Below are 18103 nucleotides of genomic sequence, written 5' to 3' on the forward strand. Positions count from 1 at the left end.
CTTTCAGAACAGGTGTATATATACTGAGATCATGTGACACTTAATGTCCACCTGTGTGCAATCTAACTAATTATGTGACTTCGGAAGGTAATTGGTTGCACCAGATCTTATTTCGGGGCTTCATAGGAAATGGGGTGAATACAGTTGAAGAAGTCGGAAGTTAACATACACTTAGGTTGGAGTCATTAAAACTTGTTTTTCAACCACTCCACAAATTTCTTGTTAACAAACTATAGTTTTGGCAACTCAGTTAGGACATCGACTGTGTGCATGACAAGTAATTTGTCCAATAATTGTTTACAGACAGATTATTTCACTTATAATTATTTGTATCACAATTCCAGTGGGTCAGAAGTTTACATTCCCTAAATTGGCTGTACATTTAAACAGCTTGGAAAATTCCAGAAAATGATGTAATGGCTTTAGAAGCTTGTAATAGGCTAATTGACAACATTTGAGTCAATTGGAGGTGTACCTGTGGATGTATTTCAAGGCCTACCTTCACACCCAGTGCTTCTTTGCTTGAAATTGTGGGAAAATCAAAGGAAATCAGCCAAGACCTCAGAAAAAAACATTGTAGCCCTCCACAAGCCTGGTTCATCCTTGAGAGCAATTTCCAAACCCTTGAAGGTACCACGTTCATCTGTACAAACAATAGTACGCAAGTATAAACACCATGGGACCACACAGCTGTCATACCACTCAGGAAGGAGATGCGTTCTGTCTCTTAGAGATGAAAGCCAGACTAAGTTTTTGCAACTCACATGGGGGACAAAAATCATACCTTTTGGAGAAATGTCCTCTGGTCTGATGAAACAAAAACAGAACTGTTTGGCCATAATGACCATCGTTATGTTTGGAGGAAAAAGGGGGAGGCTTGCAAGCCAAAGAACACCATCCCAACCGTGAAGCACGGGAGAGGCAGCATCATGTTTTGGGGGGTGCTTTGCTGCAGGAGGGACTGGTACACTACACAAAATAGATGGCATCACGAAGAGGGAAAATTATGTGGATATTTTGAAGCAACATCTCAAAACATCAGTCAGGAAGTTAAAGCTTGGTTGCAAATGGGTCTTCCATATGAACAATGACCGCAAGCATACTTCCAAAGTTGTGGCAAAATGGCTTAAGGACAACAAAGTCAAGGTATTGGAGTGGTCATCAAAGCCCTGACCTCAACACTATAGAACATTTGTGGGCAGAACTTAAAAAGCATGTGCAAGCAATGAGGCCTACAAACCTGACTCAGTTACACCAGCTCTGTCAGGAGGAATGGGACAAATTTCACCTAACTTATTGTGGGAAGCTTGTGGAAGGCTACCCGAAACGTTTGACCCAAGGTAAACAATTTAAAGGCAATGCTACCAAATACTAATTGAGTGCAGGTAAACTTCTGACCCACAGGGAATGTGATGAAAGAAATAAAAGCTATAATAAATCACTCTACTATCATCCTGACAATTCACGTCCTTAAAATAAAGTGGTTATCCTAACTGACCTAAGACAGGGAATTTTTACTATGATTTAATGTCAAGAATTGAGAAAAACTGAGTTTAAATGTATTTGGCTAAGGTGTATGTAAACTTCTGACTTCAACTGTACATCCATTTCAAATGTTGATATTTGGTTGTGTTGACAACCAAACACAAATCAATATCACTAAATATTATTGCATTTGAGATGAGCCAGAGGTTGAATTGAAACAATAGCTGTTGATTTTGATAATGCTATACTGAACAAAAACATAAATTAAAAACATGAACATGCAACTATTTAAAAGATTTTACTTAGTTACAGTTCATATAAGGAAATCAGCCAATTTAATTAAATTCAGGAGGCCCTGATCTATGGATTTCACATGGCTGTGCAGGGGTGCAGCCATAGGTGAGCCTGTGAGGTTATAGGCTCAACCACTTGGGAAACACTAGGAAGCCAGGCCCAGCCAATCAGAATGAGTTTTTTTTGCACAAAAGGGCTTTATTACAGACAGACATACTCCTCAGCACCCTCCCTCAGATGATCCCCCAGGTGAAGAAGCTGGATGTCGAGGTCCTGGGCTGGCGTGGTTACACCACATGCATGCACTACTCTTCTGTTTTTTTTTCTCATTTCACTTCACCAATTTCGACTATTTTGAGTATGTCCATTACATGAAATCCCACCCAAAAAATACATTTAAATTACAGGTTGTAATGCAACAAAATAGGAAAAACACCAAGGGGGATGAATACTTTTGCAAGGCACTGTATATAATGTTCACAGGGTTCAGCTGGGCCACCAAGCTCTCTCACTATACACCACAGGACATGAATGCAGCATTCAGCTCTTAAGTCTGGCCGTGGCAATAGACTCACTCTTTATACAGTCTCTGGAGATAAATTACCCCATGGCCTCCACAAAGGAACAAGAGATTGAACCCTTTATGGAGCTGGGCCTCCACCAATTTTATGGAGAAGTTACATGAACACATATTCATACGCAGTCACACACACAAACACTTTAACGTGGTACATCCTGAAGATGGTTTATAGAGCCCATTCTCTTGCAGGTCACATACTGTACATACAGAGGCTTTAGCACTCAGTGCTAAAAATCCTCCAATGATTTGACTCTGGGGCTCTCTGAGCTAACAGCTAATGTGAGAGACTCATAGACTATGACAGTACTGACTCCCTCCAATTGTAGTGATAAACCAAAGCTGACATAAGTTCACCCAATGGAGCCTTAACCAGAGACATCACTACATCTCCATTATATAGATCTATCTCTACAATATGTTCAGATATGACTCATGTATTAACCAAGTTCACTCATCACTTTCATAGACTCTCCATAGGCAAAGATACACCATTTAATTTCTTTGAAACAAGATTCGTCGACCATTGTCTGTTTGACAACTGCCAGATGAGTGAATGTCTATTATTTTGGTATATTTACCAAACATTGATTTATGTTACGTCAAGTCAGGATTAGCGCAAGCTAGATATGCAATAGTATAAAGTATTTGGTATGCAGTATTTAGTATAATTATCTGAAAGGGATCAAATTGACTATATAAACCATTTCAATACATTGAAATACTCTAAATCCACAATGACCACAATATCCCCTATTCAAGAGCAGCACACATGTATACTGTTATGTCATTGTGCTTTACTGGGTTCATTCAATTTATCAATGCCAAGTTATTATATTTTGATTTATGAGCTACATTTACAGTGGTGTTTGTGGATTGAGGGTGCTTGGCTTTCATGACATTCAAAGCCATGGGAATCAATGCAGGTTTTGAAAAGCTTGAGGGTGAAGTGTATAATTATGAAATCAGAGGGAAAATTGTTTGTGGATGTCTGGAAGCTGCTGGTTCTGCCTGACTGACTGGCTAGCACTTGGCAGACTTGTTCACACCACATCAGTGTTAGAGATCTGATCCCCAGCTCTGCTTTGCTCTGCTCTGCAAACAAGCCAATACACCCTCGGGGATATAGACTTGGTGCCAGGGAGGGAATGATAAAAGAGAAGGTGGGGGGGGGGGGGGGGGGGGGGGTGAATCAGTGTGCATGCATGTAAAGGTGCATACCAATGTTGTGTATGTCCACGTGTGTGCAAGGAGACAGATGGTGTGTGAGTAGAACCATCTCTAGCCACCTCGTTATGTCAGTGAGTGACATAACAAGATAAAAACTTTTGAAATGGCACGTTGTGTATTCTGCTATGCTATCTCTCAACGGTAAGTTTATTTTTATTAATGTTTTAGTGGGTGGCCAACTATCGCCACCGGGGCCCTAAGTGCAGTACGTAGTCTGGCTATAGGCAGAGGTGGCACTGTTTGTGTGTGTGTGTGTGTGTGTAAGAGAGAGGACATCATGCTATTTTCAAGGTTTGGCTACCTCTGGAATTCAGTTATAGGTCTAACCAATCTGTCCCTACATTGCGTGACAGTGTTCATGCAATTTTAGGAAAATGCAAACCATTACGTAACAAAAAACTAAGCTCTTTCCAGGCTTACTAACAATAGGTATTGTGAAAGATGGATATCTCAACTCACCGCGATTCAGAACAGCAGACAAAGTTAAACTCAGCGTCTCCCATTATCTTGCTGAATCAGCGGATATGCCCATAGAACTGCCAAAACGTTCATCGGTGCGAATGAGTTATGAATTGGACGAGATCCACAACACTCCACAACATCCGATGAGCAATAGAAGGAAAACGATTCGACAAGTCGGGCTGCGCTGCGCCTTAGCAATCCTTCCTATCGCTCCGGCCCACTGAGGAAGTTTGGTAGAAAAAAGCTTTTCATAGAGGTACGATTATCCGGGAATACTTTAACCTTCCTGGAAGCAGAGTTTTTGACATTTCCGGGGATAATTACTAAATTAAAGTATCCACGGAGAGAGCGGGCGCAATTCCGCTTGGTGAGGGAATGCGTGCGCGCCTCGGGTTGGAAACACCAGTGGGCGACTGGCAGGAAGGCAACTACGGAGGAATGCAGGTGGGTATTGCTTCACCGGATGTTTAAGTATCTCTGGCCAGTGGTTAAATATTATTTTATAAAGTCCACGCCAGCACCGGGCTCTGCTTGACCCGCCTACTCCGCAGCGCTGTCAGAGAAAGGGAGAGCCAAATTGCAATAGGTGAAACAGCAGACACGGTCTTTTTTAGCTCTCCTCTCTCCCTTTTACCCCCTTTCTCACCCAGTCACATGTTTAAAACACAAGTAACCCTCTGTAATAGCTACGAAAGGAGGATATACTTAAGACCGTCACCGTTGACGTGGCGCGAATGGTAACAAGCGCTTTGGAGACAGCGGCTCCCTTATCACAGTGAAATAGCCTACAGCTATGGATTCCTAGATGTATTGTCTGAGGATATTTAAGTCTTTATTTTCTCATGACGTTTTAAATCTATTATTAATTTTACTGATGTGATCTCTTTCAGGAGGGGCAGATGAATAGGCGACATTTGAGGAATTAATCGAATGTATCTCACCAAAATAAATACCTGTAGGCTAAAGCACACTGTCTGTGAGCCAGCGGTTAGTTTAGTCTTCATACCTGTCTTACTGTCATACTTAGCTCTATCTGTCTGAGCAGGGGATGGGAACTGAGGATGGTTCAGTGACTGCTTCTCTTCTCCCTTGTCTTCAGCCCCCATATGTCTGTGCAAAAGCCATGCATCACAGCACTGCAAAGGCAACTAACAGCACCAACTGAGACTCCAGACAATGAATGAATGCTGGCATTTAACAGCGAATATGAAGGAATACATCAACACACATGCATCAGCATTTCAGTTAGAAGTGATCATATGCAACTGCATCCTCTCTAAATTAAGGTTCTAACCTAAGCTTAGAGACCTGAGTTTAAGAACCTAAACTCATCTGCATCCTATCCCTTGGTCCATATATATTATTTCCGTTGTGTGCAATAGTGTGCCAACCACAATCAACATGAAACTTGTTGGAATAATTAACATACCAACGCTCAGTTGGTAGAGCAAGGTGCTTGCACCGCCAGGGTTGTGGGTTCGATTCCCAGGGCCACTCAAATGTAATATGTATGCAAGCATGACTTGAATGGCTTACATTATTATAGTAAGGTCTCCATCTCCACCCAATATGGTCAGCTTTGTGGTGTCTTCAATTGAAGACAGAAAGAAAGTGTGTTTGTAGTGTATTGGAACAAGTAGACCTTTCCTTAGTTATATTGTATGGGAGCTGTCCACGGTGCTGAACTGCCTCTAAATAATGAGTAACTCCAATGACTACAGTGACTTGGAGACTCCATCTTTGACTTCCATCAACCTCAATGAAAAACTCTTCAACTTGCCATAATTTCCATAAGGCTCTATTTGTGTTGTTTCCCAGTGTGTGAACTGTTCCTCAGGGCTATAACATGTGAGCTGTCCACGGTGAGGAAAAACATATTTAAAAACCTCAACGAATAACCGTTCAACTTTGGATCATTTCCATAGGGGATTCTGTAGTAGACTTCATCAGGGGTATAGTTGCTTATCAAGAATACTCTGACATAAAGCACTCTTTACTCTGATTATTTGTTACGCGGAGTGGAACAGGGGAACCCAAGAGCAGACTCAGACGAGGGGACTGGGATGAAGTAACCAAGGTATTTATTGAAACACAGGGGGCAGATGGAGTGCAGGCCAGGGGAAGCTTGAGTGGGTTGCAGGAAACCATGTGAGGATGTGGAGGCTGGAGCGACAGGGGTTGGGACTGGGTAAGCAGGTCCGGAAAGGAATCCAAGTGAGTAGTAGAGTGGGGAATCGAGGACAGATAGGAGGATAACAGGATCTAATAGTAACAAACTGCTAGAAGCTTAGACTGACAGAGCAGAAATTACAATCTGGCAGTGTGGAAGTGGCAGGACTGAGTATTTGTAGAGGTCTTGATTATGGAACAAGTTGAAGTCGGTGGGGATCTGCTCTGACTCCCGGACACCTGTCTCTGCCCACACAATCACACACACAGACACACAATCACACACACACACACACACACACACACAGAGGGAGAGAGTACTGGGGGAGTGGCGGCAGGTCAAGGAGACACAGGATGAGCAGTAGAGGGCGTTGCAGGAGCAGATGTGACATAATTGGCACTCATCTGTTTGCTCCATTATCTGTTACTTTGGCAACAGCTTCTCTTTCTGGGGCCCCCAGAAAACACAATACAAATCAATGAAACACACATGCTGTAGGCATACACAGAAGTAACCCCAGATTATGATGATTGTAATGTTTACACTATTAATATGGTATACTATTGTAGTCGGGATATGATTTCCAGTGTTCTATTTGGGATACACACAAATAAGTGCACTCATTTGTTTACGGGTTGATGGTCACTAGACTTAATATTGAATGTTATGGACTGTTCTCATATCTGTTATAGTGACTGACTCCAGACTGGATTTTGATTTTATTAGGATGCCCAAGGACTGAGGACACTTTATGTTATTTTATTCTGTGACACTGTGTGATACTGTAGCAGATGATTTTGCGACATCATACGTGCCTCTCAGCTGGTGTTTACAGAATATAAGAGTCTGCTTAGAGTAGGCAAATGATACTTTTCTATGCTTCTATGCTGGAGGTTGTCTCCCTGTTGCAACTTGTAATTAAAAAACTAAATGATTTTGACTGATTTTATCAACCTGGAAATTAACTCATCAATCAGGACCGGCCCTAGCCAGAACCCCCTGTATAGAACCTCGTTATTGTTATTTTATTATACTTTATTATACTTTATGTTTACTCTATATTCAAATGTTTGTAAATATTTTCTTAGCTCTATTTCTTAAACTGCATTGTTGGTTAAGGCCTTGTGTTCGGGCCGCATGTGACAAATACATTTGATTTCCATTCCCACAATAATGGTCCACGCCTACACACCACTCAGAAAAATACCTTGGCCGCTGGGTGTTGTTTAGTTATTACATAGTTTGTATAGGGTTACTAAAAGGTCCGTGCCAGACCTTTCAAGGATGCAGCCCCCCATTCCCCAGCTTAAAAAATATATATACATATCTCCAAATTCATAACATATCAAATGCCTCTGTAGTGAAAATGTAACGTTCTGAGTGTAGTGGGTGAGAAGTCAGGCGCAGGAAGCAGAGAGTTCAGGGTAGTGCTACTTTAATGCACAAAACGGCGAACATAAGCCAACCCCACAAAAACACAGGGCGTATAACAAAACAAACGCCCCAAACACGGGGACTTAAACTGTCCAGCAAAACCCACGAAATGGGAAAACACGTAACTCACAGACGTGCACACAAGTTACACAAAACAGAAGGTCACAATAATTAATCCCGCACAAAGAACCAGGCGGGCCGGCTGACTAATAAAGCCTCACTAATTATACTCAACTCAAAACAGGTGTACTCAATAAACACATAAGGAGGGGGAGGAAAGAATCAGTGGCAGCTAGTAGGCCGGCGACGACGACCGCCGAGCGCCACCCGAACGGGAAGGGGAGCCACCTTCGATCGGAGTCGTGACAGAAAATGTTTAAATTTTTGAGCATAGGCCTATTTATTTCTGCAACAACACATTCATCACAAATTGTAAGCAAGCTATAGCTCTATTTAATCAGATACGCTTTAGCCGACCTCCGCATAGTGGTTGTTTTGACGGTGTCTGAGTTGGAACTGCATTAGAGCTCTCAAATCCCCAAATGGCTTCCAGCATTATATCTAAAGCGGAAATTGCCATTGGCTGCACAGAGTTGCATTAAAGTGAATTCCGCCACTTTTCAACTTCATATTCATCATATACAGCACCAGAACAGTGCCTACATATGTGAGAACAGCTCATTTCTATGATCTGTTTTTAAAAAGACAAGAAAGGTCCTAAAAAATGCTTCTCTGTGACATCAGAGGAGGATTAAAAGTAAAAAGGGTGATTTTCAAAACCTGCCACGGTGTTCTAGCCAAGGGAGTGTATTTTCTTAGAAATGTGCCCTTTTCACATGTTGACAAGGGAAATTGAAAATGATGTTGAAAAGTGGTGGATTTGCCTTTTAACAGAAATCCCATGCAGCCTGTTTACAAGTTGAAACACTGGAATGTGAGATGTAATCTACACCTCCATTAGGATGATAGAAATCATCATTATTTCATTTAATGATTTTTCTATATAGCCTACACTGTCTTGTTCTGTACTTCTAAAGTGAGTGGGGCGGGTGTGGCTTCAAGACAATGATCGCAAGAGCAGCTGCTCACCGATTTGATTGCTCCAGCGCAGTTCCACCTCCGACACCTCCGAAACATCTGCTATGCCATCGCAGGTTGATCTGATTGAATCTAAGCCCTTATTACAGCGCCACTCAAAGACATGATTTACATCAGGAAAGGAGGGTGGGCTATCAGCTGATCTTTGAGTTAGATTGAGTTTTTTTCCCCCAATGATTGTGATTTATCTTCAATGCTCTTCAATTCTTAAATTATAACTTCATAATTTAATATTCATAATCTTCTAACTCATGATATATGACTAGCAGGCTAGTGGCTTGTGTGGATATTTTAGTATATGGTGGTTAGCTGGAGTCTAGACTCCCTGTGTTGCTGCTGCAGTGACACGCATGTGCAACTCCCAACTGAAGAAGGGATGGAGTTGAGTCGGAGGGTCATTGATGCAGCCACTCCTCTCTATGTCTTTCTGTCTCTTTGCTGTCTGTATCAGCCAACCAGACTGAATATTGATTATGTAAATCAAGTGTTTATCAAGTGTTTATCAAATGTTATGCTGCTGTAGCAGTACTGTTGATATTTGGTGTGTCTCCCAGGTGGCTTGTGGCAAACTTTAACCGACACTTTTTATGGATATCTTTAAGAAAAAGCTTTCTTCTTGCCACTCTTCCATAAAGGCCAGATTTGTGCAATATACGACTGATTGTTGTCCTATGGACAGAGTCTCCCACCTCAGCTGTAGATCTCTGCAGTTCATCCAGAGTGATCATAGGCCTCTTGGCTGCATCTCTGATCAGTCTTCTCCTTGTATGAGCTGAAAGTTTAGAGGGACGGGATACCGGGGGTAACGTGAGCAATCTCCGTAGAAGGCAGACCAACAAGTGCAACCAACGGACGGGGTGGTGGTGGAGGGTGGTGAAATTGAAATCAGGATGACTTGCAGGCAGTGGGTTCAGTACAACAACGACAAAAACTCTATACAAAAAAATATACCACCACCCAAAAGACTCTTGGTAAGTGGGAGGGCAAATGAGCTTGTGCTCAGCACAGGTAGACCCCTATCTGTGCATGTATCTAATGATAGAATAGCCAAGTGCAATGTTGTTGCAGACTGTATTACTTGCCAAATGCTAGATCTGAAGACAATATACTCCAATGTACTGGAGAGAAAACAAGTTCCCAGAATACATTAGAAGAAAACTGAAAAACTCTACCCTTGCACAGTGCTGTTACTGTAGAGATGAAAATCACATAATCATGCTTTTTCCTAGTAAAAATTACTTTGCACAATAACAAAAACATCAAGTGCTCTCTATTTTAAATGTGACACTCGTCCTCTCTCATCTCTGACCCACTAAATACTGTAATTCCATTAATTTCAGCTTCAAGCTGAAATGAGCGCCATTAGCATATTAATGAGTGGTGTTCCTGAAATGGATCTCCTCTGAGGGACCATGGTGGCGGTGGCAGAGGCAAGACAGCCCAGTGTGTTTCCTACTCTACAGTCTGGGTCTGCCACAGGCTGGGGGTGGGTGACTAATTCACACCTTAACCACAGTCTCAATCACAGAACAGAATAGTCGGGACAGAAGAGAGTCGGGAGAGAGTCATCTTAGCCAAGTGTCATGCAGCTGCAGGAACAGCTCTTCCTGTTCTGTCTTAATGTTTGTTGTAGAAAACTTTAAGGACTGGGAAAAAGATACAACATTGTTACATTTTGTCAATTTTTTAACTGCAGCCAACTATGATGTACCCTATGATTTTCAATATTTTTTTCTCTCATTCTTCCCATTGCCTCAGCTGTCAGTCTCTTCAGCCTCTTTCTGAGTACTAAAGGCCCTGAAGATCATCTCTCCCAGAGTCTGGAAACTCTCAGAAGTCTAATGCCACCTGAATCCCCATGTAATTTGACCTCGGCCTCCTTCAATATCCTTCCACGAACAGTTGAGGACTGTTGATTCAGATAACTCCATTCCATGAGGCCCGGTGGAATATGAATCCAGGGGTGCTTCGACTAAGAGCTCCTTCTTTTGAGCTCCATTTCTCTGGTTATCACTTTGCAGAATACTATCAGTCCAGGGGTTATATCTGCTACATTTAAAACAGGCTATATGAGGAACACACCAAGCCTCATAGAGATTCATTCTATCGCCTACCATGTTGTTTTCTTTTCTATCTAGTAGTGGGGTATAGATACAGTGCCTTGCGAAAGTATTCAGCCCCCTTGAACTTTGCGACCTTTTGCCACATTTCAGGCTTCAAACATAAAGATATAAAACTGTATTTTTTTGTGAAGAATCAACAACAAGTGGGACACAATCATGAAGTGGAACGACATTTATTGGATATTTCAAACTTTTTTAACAAATCAAAAACTGAAAAATTGGGCGTGCAAAATTATTCAGCCCCTTTACTTTCAGTGCAGCAAACTCTCTCCAGAAGTTCAGTGAGGATCTCTGAATGATCCAATATTGACCTAAATGACTAATGATGATAAATACAATCCACCTGTGTGTAATCAAGTCTCCGTATAAATGCACCTGCACTATGATAGTCTCAGAGGACCGTTAAAAGCGCAGAGAGCATCATGAAGAACAAGGAACACACCAGGCAGGTCCGAGATACTGTTGTGAAGAGGTTTAAAGCCGGATTTGGATACAAAAAGATTTCCCAAGCTTTAAACATCCCAAGGAGCACTGTGCAAGCGATAATATTGAAATGGAAGGAGTATCAGACCACTGCAAATCTACCAAGACCTGGCCGTCCCTCTAAACTTTCAGCTCATACAAGGAGAAGACTGATCAGAGATGCAGCCAAGAGGCCCATGATCACTCTGGATGAACTGCAGAGATCTACAGCTGAGGTGGGAGACTCTGTCCATAGGACAACAATCAGTCGTATATTGCACAAATCTGGCCTTTATGGAAGAGTGGCAAGAAGAAAGCCATTTCTTAAAGATATCCATGAAAAGTGTCGTTTAAAGTTTGCCACAAGCCACCTGGGAGACACACCAAACATGTGGAAGAAGGTGCTCTGGTCAGATGAAACCAAAATTGAACTTTTTGGCAACAATGCAAAACGTTATGTTTGGTGTAAAAGCAACACAGCTGAACACACCATCCCCACTGTCAAACATGGTGGTGGCAGCATCATGGTTTGGGCCTGCTTTTCTTCAGCAGGGACAGGGAAGATGGTTAAAATTGATGGGAAGATGGATGGAGCCGAATACAGGACCATTCTGGAAGAAAACCTGATGGAGTCTGCAAAAGACCTGAGACTGGGACGGAGATTTGTCTTCCAACAAGACAATGATCCAAAACATAAAGCAAAATCTACAATGGAATGGTTCAAAAATAAACATATCCAGGTGTTAGAATGGCCAAGTCAAAGTCCAGACCTGAATCCAATCGAGAATCTGTGGAAAGAACTGTTCACAAATGCTCTCCATCCAACCTCACTGAGCTCGAGCTGTTTTGCAAGGAGGAATGGGAAAACATTTCAGTCTCTCGATGTGCAAAACTGATAGAGACATACCCCAAGCGACTTACAGCTGTAATCGCAGCAAAAGGTGGCACTACAAAGTATTAACTTAAGGGGGCTGAATAATTTTGCACGCCCAATTTTTCAGTTTTTGATTTGTAAAAGTTTTTTTTGATTTGAAAAGTTTGAAATATCCAATAAATGTCGTTCCACTTCATGATTATGTCCCACTTGTTGTTGATTCTTCACAAAAAAATACAGTTTTATATCTTTGTTTGAAGCCTGAAATGTGGCAAAAGGTCGCAAAGTTCAAGGGGGCCGAATACTTTCGCAAGGCACTGTAATGTATTCAAATGTAAGCAGTCACCTCCATTACCCCTTTTTCGATTATGGTGTGTACTTATCCATTGATTCACACCTTTGGGAAAAGGAAAAAGTTCTCAACTATTTTGAAAATGCACACCTCTGAACTATTGCAATACTGGGTTATGCATCTAACCTCTTTACATTTGTATTATGAATTCATCTGAACAGCAATGCTGTTTGTCATTGGGCACATTTTTGGGGTAGGAATACTGAAGGCTGTTTCTAACTTTCACTTGCGGATACTGAATGTGGCATTATTAAAGAGGTCGTGTTACATTACATCCCTCATTTTCTTGTAGAAAATAAACATGCTTTTTTTCAAACATTCTCTATACAGTACATGTATTAATACACTTTCATTCCACAATGCTTAACATGTGTTACAGTATGTGTTTTCTTCTGTTACTTTAAACAAACATAAATATAATTTTATTTTTAAACCCTTATTCAAATAAAATGATATTTCTCAGCAGCTCAATTAATTGGTTTTTATTTTTAACATCAGCTATCAGCCTGTGAGGAGTTCTTCCATTTTGTCTTTGATGATATCTTCTTGCTGCTAGTGGGATGTCTTCAGGACGAGCAGGAGGTGGGTGATGAACTTGAGGGTCAATTTGAGATTCCTCCTCATCATCCTCTTAATCATCCTCTTCATCTGCAGGTGACTTCTGGGCAGTGTTTCAGAAACTTAAAGTGTGACTGGTTCCTTTTGACAATATGCCAGTGTCGCTGGACAGTGATCATTGTGCCTTTCACTGCTGTGACTTTGTATGGCTTGGGTTGAATGGAGTCACAAGTTTACCTGTCTTCTTTTTACGGATGAGGACGACATCTCCTACAGAGAGTTCTGACTGTGATGCGTTTATCCTTTGTCTTAGGTTTTCATCTTTTCCTTTTTGGAGCGGTCCGTGCGGAGGTGCTCAACATCATTTGAAGGTAACTCAAAGGTAGGTAGCTTGATCGACAGAAGTCGTCAATAGGGCAAGTCAGTTGAGGGCTGGTTTGTGGAGTGGTGAGGAGTATCTTTGTAGTTCCTTGGTACTTTGTGCAGCTCCTCCTTCCACAGCTTGCCTTTTAATGTCACAGTTGTAACAGCTTTTCTCACAATCCTCATGAACCTTTCAAATTCAGCGTTGGCTTGGGGCCAGTAAGGTGTGATTTTCCGATGGTGGAAACCTGTGAAGTCGGAGAACTCGACTTGAAACTTCCTTTGGTATTGCCACAGTAGAGAACACTTTGTCCATGATGGGGATAACTTTGCTTACAGAGGTTGACGTTATCTCCGCAAACGGGATTCTTTAGTATTCAGCCAGAATGACTATGAGATAGTTACCAGTATGGAAGGTCCGCAAAAGTCCAGAGACTTTCTGCCACGGGCCTTGTGATAGCTCAGACATCTGCAGTAGCTTATTGTCAGTTTGTCTTCTTGAGTGAGGTAAATTCCTCTCTGATATTGTAGAATGCTTTGAGCGCTGTTAGTCCCTCTTCAGGAACTGACTGTCAGGTTGTTCTCAGATGTGAAGTTCCCATAGATATTGTTCCAGTTGCCAGTGAATGATTGATCAGATGCTGCAGAAGCTGGTCATTCGTTACCTCGGTTTTCAGTTATCGAAGAGTTATGGCTTTAAATGAAATCAAAATGAAATCAAATTTATTTATATAGCCCTTCGTACATCAGCTGATATCTCAAAGTGCTGTACAGAAACCCAGCCTAAAACCCCAAACAGCAAGCAATGCAGGTGTAGAAGCACGGTGGCTAGGAAAAACTCCCTAGAAAGGCCAAAACCTAGGAAGAAACCTAGAGAGGAACCAGGCTATGTGGGGTGGCCAGTCCTCTTCTTGCTGCGCCGGGTGGAGATTATAGCAGAACATGGCCAAGATGTTCAAATGTTCATAAATGACCAGCATGGTCAAATAATAATAAGGCAGAACAGTTGAAACTGGAGCAGCAGCACGGCCAGGTGGACAGCAAGGAGTCATCATGTCAGGTAGTCCCGAGGCATGGTCCTAGGGCTCAGGTCCTCCGAGAGAGAGAAAGAAAGAGAGAAAGAGAGAATTAGAGAGAACACACTTAAATTCACACAGGACACCGAATAGGACAGGCGAAGTACTCCAGATATAACAAACTGACCCTAGCCTCCCGACACATAAACTACTGCAGCATAAATACTGGAGGCTGAGACAGGAGGGGTCAGGAGACACTTTAGGTACTGCATTCTTCGCGAAAAAGCACATGCATTTCAGTGTCCACATCATTGTGATTGTCGATTAACAAAGACTTTGCGGATGTCAAGACATGTAGTCTGCTGGGGTGGACTTGCCTGACTTGTGAATCACCTCAAACTTGTAGGGTTGAAGCCTGAAAGCCTGTCTCTCAAACCTGACTGGTGGCTTCGACTTGGGGTTGGTAAAGATGAGTTCCAATGGCTTCTGATCTGTGATCATGTTGAACTAAGCACCACAGAGATACAGATACACATTTCACAGTGCCAGACTATTGTCAGTGCATCTTGTCCAGTCTGGGAGTATCTGTTTGACTTGGATAGGTGCTCTGCTTGCATATGCAACAGTATGTGTCATGTTCGTCTTCTAATCTTCCTGTGCTTGGACTGCACCAATGACGTCTGTTTCTCTGTCTGGGTGGAAGTAACTCATGACTGGGTTGTTGAGAAGTTGTTCCTTGAACGTGTTAAGTGCTTCGTTGTGTGTTTGTTTCCTGGCCCACTCTGTTTCTTTCTTTGTGAGGTCATGCAGTGGTAGGGTGATTGGGGATATGTCCGGAATGAAGCGTTTTTTTTTCAGTTTTTAGGAAGTGACATGTTGCTTATCGCCTCAAGCTTCTTGGGATCTGCAGAAATGCCATCTTGAGATAAGTTTTAGCCATAGATCTCCAAAGATGTTTTTTGATACTCACTCGTCTTTGTCGATTGTCAGGTTGTTCTCATGAAGCCTTTGGAAGATGGCTTCCAGTGAACAGTTGTGAGCTTCGGCTGAGGTCCCAAAAACAAGAATGCCGCAATCACTGAAGTTTTTCACTACTGGGATTCCATGGAGCACCTGCTGAATGATGTGTTGGAAAACTTCAGCAGATAATGAGATTCTGAAAATTAATGCTTGTACCCATGTATGCTTAATTAATGCTTAGTCCCATGTATGTTAAGAAAGTTGTGATATACCTCGACTCTGGAGCAAGTTCCAACTGGTGGTATCCAGTCCAGTCATATTCAAGGAACTATCTTTCTAGGGGTTCTGATGCTTTTAGATTTTATTTACATTTTGATAACATATCTACATTATTTCACTTTTTAATCCGTATAATATTGCTTACTAGTTGTTGTCCAATGAATTCTGTAACCACTCCCTCTTCAAACCAGGGTTGATTGGAAAAAGCTGTTTGAAAGAGGACATTGTATTATCATGTCTTTGTACTCCCTGACGAAGACCATGCAGCCGAAACACGTCAGAGTTTTTAATCTTTGTTTCCATTCAATCAATCAATCAATCAAATTTATTTTATATAGCCCTTCGTACATCAGCTGATATCTCAAAGTGCTGTACAGAAACCCAGCCTAAAACCCCAAACAGCAAGCAATGCAGGTGAAGAAGCACGGTGGCTAGGAAAAACTCCCTAGAAAGGCCAAAACCTAGGAAGAAACCTAGAGAGGAACCAGGCTATGTGGGGTGGCCAGTCCTCTTCTGGCTGTGCCGGGTGGAGATTATAACAAAACATGGTCAAGATGTTCAAATGTTCATAAATGACCAGCATGGTCGAATAATAATAAGGCAGAATAGTTGAAACTGGAGCAGCAGCACAGTCAGGTGGACTGGGGACAGCAAGGAGTCATCATGTCAGGTATTCCTGGGGCATGGTCCTAGGGCTCAGGTCCTCCGAGAGAGAGAAAGAAAGAGAGAATTAGAGAGAGCATATGTGGGATGGCCAGTCCTCTTCTGGCTGTGCCGGGTGGAGATTATAACAGAACATGGCCAAGATGTTCAAATGTTCATAAATGATCAGCATGGTCGAATAATAATAAGGCAGAACAGTTGAAACTGGAGCAGCAGCACAGCCAGGTGGACTGGGGACAGCAAGGAGTCATCATGTCAGGTAGTCCTGGGGCATGGTCCTAGGGCTCAGGTCCTCCGAGAGAGAGAAAGAGAGAAGGAGAGAATTAGAGAACGCACACTTAGATTCACACAGGACACCGAATAGGACAGGAGAAGTACTCCAGATATAACAAACTGACCCTAGCCCCCCGACACATAAACTACTGCAGCATAAATACTGGAGGCTGAGACAGGAGGGGTCAGGAGACACTGTGGCCCACTCCGAGTTTCCATTGAACATGCCATACAAATAAAGACCTTTTCATTAATTATATAAAGATATAAAAATATATTTTTGATGACCAATTTACCCCTTTTACCAAAGAGCACCTTCTGTCTACCAAAACCTACTATTGTGTACCTTAGCAGCATCTCCCTTCCTTCTTTTTTTCTACAAGTTAATCACAGAACTTCGGTAGTGCTTAGAGGAAGCAGCTCCACGGTAATTGTTATGTGTTTTTGGGACATTTTAAACTCAAACCATGGATTTTACCAGAGAGGCAACAAGTTGTTCCTATTAACATGAAGAAGGTCAAAGGATTATTACCACTACCCCATTGCTAGATGAGATGACAGCCATAGAGAACACTGGAATGGACTTGAACAAGACTTGATCAATATTCCAAAACCCATTTGAGAGTATCTTGTGTCCCCCCGCGACCGGTTTTGTAACATTGTTCCCTATGAAACACTGCCAGAAGTCGGAAGTTTACATACAAGTGTGCTTGGGTTTACATGGAAGTGTGCTTGGGGTCATTGTCCATTTGGAAGACCCGTTTGCGACCAAGATTTAACTTCCTGACTGATGTCTTGAGATGTTGCTTCAATATATCCTCATAATTCTCTTTCCTCATGATGCCACCTATTTTGTGAAGTGCACCAGTCCCTCCTGCAGTAATGCAGTCCAACAACATGATGCTGCAACCCCCGTGCTTCACGGTTGGGATGGTGTTCTTTGGCTTGCAAGCTTCCCCCTTTTTCCTCCAAACATAACGATGGTCATTATGGCCAAACAATTATATTTTTCTTTCATCAGACCAGAGGACATTTCTCCAAAAAGTACGATCTTTGTCCCCATGTGCAGTTGCAAACCGTAGTCTGGCTTTTTTATGGTGGTTTTGAAGCAGTGGATTCTTCTTTGCTGAGCGGCCTTTCAAGTTATGTCAATATAGGACTCGTTTTACTGTGGATATAGATACTTTTGTACCTGTTTCCTTCAGCATCTTCACAAGTTCCTTTGTTGTTTTTCTGGGATTTTCGCACCAAAGTTTGTTCATCTCTAGGAGACAGAATGTGTCTCCTTCCTGAGTGGTATGACGGCTGCGTGGTCCCATGGTGTTTATACTTGCATACTATTGTTTTGTACAGATGAACGTGGTACCTTCAGGCATTTGGACATTTCTCCCTAGGATGAACCAACTTGTGGAGGTCTACAATTTTTTTCT

The 18103-nt window shown here is 42.1% G+C and overlaps 1 protein-coding gene and 1 long non-coding RNA gene across 2 annotated transcripts in view; one reads left to right on the plus strand and one right to left on the minus strand.

Annotated features, from left to right (window-relative positions):
• The window catches only part of LOC110521699 (BMP/retinoic acid-inducible neural-specific protein 3-like), a 68737-nt gene extending 64012 nt beyond the window's left edge, over positions 1-4725 (minus strand). The window contains exon 1 of the mRNA XM_021599482.2: positions 4046-4725. The gene's annotated coding sequence lies outside the window, so the exon portion shown is untranslated. The remainder of the gene's footprint in view (positions 1-4045) is intronic.
• LOC110521700 lies at positions 3606-16038 on the plus strand. The gene is made up of 5 exons (XR_005040924.1): positions 3606-3727; positions 10509-10610; positions 13060-13143; positions 13433-13501; positions 15489-16038. It is a non-coding gene; the product is annotated as an uncharacterized LOC110521700 (long non-coding RNA).
• Positions 16039-18103: the final 2065 nt, after the last annotated feature.

Source organism: Oncorhynchus mykiss, chromosome 30 (genome assembly GCF_013265735.2).
Source record: "Oncorhynchus mykiss isolate Arlee chromosome 30, USDA_OmykA_1.1, whole genome shotgun sequence".
NCBI lineage: Eukaryota > Metazoa > Chordata > Actinopteri > Salmoniformes > Salmonidae > Oncorhynchus > Oncorhynchus mykiss.